The following is a 1,545-nucleotide window of genomic DNA, read 5'->3' on the forward strand; positions in this document are numbered from 1 at the left end:
GGGCCATCCCAGATGCGTAGTGAGCACATAGGGGTGCCCCACGCGGCTGTCAGCTCGGCGGGAGGAGCCACCGGTCTCCCACCCCAACAGGCAAAGGGGTGGGGGGGGGGAGGAGGAGGAGGAGGGATCTATGAGCTCGCAGAGAACACCAGAGGAGGCAGCAGGGAACTCACCAAGGACCCCGCATCCCAGAAGAGCTGCAAAGGACCCCGCGTCCCAGACGAGAGGTGGCATCAGGCTGCTGTGCCGTTGCTGGAGACATCCAGACCTCCGCACAGCGTACGAGTGCCTGGGGAGACGTCAGAGGCAATGGAGGACCCATCGACACATGCTGCACCGGGGAAGCCCATGGCTTTGGGGTAGCTGTACAGGAGGCAGCAGGGCTCAGCGGTGGTTCCAGTCAGTTGGTGCCCAGGTCGGCTGGTACCCACAGTCTGTGCCTGGGGGCAGGGGAGGCCTCAGGGTGTCCAGGAGCATCTGTCTTCTACCCATCTTCTTGCTTGCCTAGCCACAATTCTCAAGCAAATAACTTGGGGCTGCACTAATTGTATCTGACTCAAAATGACCTTAACCCTGTTCAGTCCAGAGATTTTAAACTCCCTCATGACTTACCAGCACTCTCGGGCACACCTGCCACATCACGAGCCGTCCCCCTGCTGACGCCGTGCCACAATCCCGCTCCGGGGCCCGCCTGCACCCCTGCTCCTCCAGGCTGCGTCCACAGGGGTGAGCGCACGCCCCGGCCCGCGCTGGGGAGGAACCGGGGCCCTACAGGCGACACACGCAAAAGGGAGAGTCAGAGCCGCGCTCCGGCAGACCCAGCGCCGCGCTCCAGGCGCGGCGCGGAGCCGGGCCCGAGTCCCGCCCCACCCCTCGCCCCGCCGCCTCCACGCAGCGACGGCCCCGGCTGGCAGGACACAGCCCGACACCCGCGGGCACCCGAAGGCACACGCTCGCCTCACCTCGCCTCACCGCGGCCCCCACATGCTCGACTCCAGGCCGCCTCTGCCCTCGCCCGCCGCCGTCCAGCGAAAACACCCGCCCTGCTCGCCGCCATCTTGCCCGCCACCGCACCGCGCGTGCGCCGGCCGCCCAGGGCTCGCGCCGCCGCACCGCGCGTGCGCCGCCCAGGACCGCGCGGGAGGGGCGGGGGAGCGCGAGGGGCGGGGGAGCGCAGCGCGAGGCAGGCGAGACCCGCAATGGCCCCACCCTCGCGTGGTCGCAGCGCCGCGCTGCAGCCGGCCGGCTCCCGCGCGCGAACCGCAGCCCGCCGCGCCACCCCGGCGCTCAGGCCGAGCAGCCAGCGCCCCGAGGCTGCTCTGCCCGCGCCCGAGAGAGCGGCGGGGATCAGCGAGCAGGCGCTGGGGCTGCCCCGGGGAGAGAGTGCCGCGGAGCAGCTCCGAGACGGCACTGCCCGTCCCCGCGCCCCCAGGAAGCACCGAGAAGGAAAAGCCCTCTCGGGAAAAGCGCTCCCGGTCCGTGAGCACTGGGCGGGGGGGCACGAGCGCGGCCCCTTCGCTTACCCGTCCCCGAGAGAGCGCAGAG

General features: G+C 70.6%; 1 long non-coding RNA gene across 1 annotated transcript in view; it reads right to left on the reverse strand.

The window, feature by feature from the left end:
- The window catches only part of LOC135326582 (uncharacterized), a 3,599-nt gene extending 2,457 nt beyond the window's left edge, over positions 1-1,142 (reverse strand). Inside the window, exons 1-3 of the long non-coding RNA XR_010386907.1 lie at positions 963-1,142; positions 613-768; positions 1-504 (exon numbers count right to left, since the gene is read on the reverse strand). The exon at positions 1-504 is cut by the window's left edge and continues 2,457 nt beyond it. This is a non-coding gene — a long non-coding RNA (uncharacterized LOC135326582). The remainder of the gene's footprint in view (positions 505-612; positions 769-962) is intronic.
- Positions 1,143-1,545: the final 403 nt, after the last annotated feature.

Source organism: Dromaius novaehollandiae, unplaced genomic scaffold (assembly GCF_036370855.1).
Source record: "Dromaius novaehollandiae isolate bDroNov1 unplaced genomic scaffold, bDroNov1.hap1 HAP1_SCAFFOLD_36, whole genome shotgun sequence".
NCBI lineage: Eukaryota > Metazoa > Chordata > Aves > Casuariiformes > Dromaiidae > Dromaius > Dromaius novaehollandiae.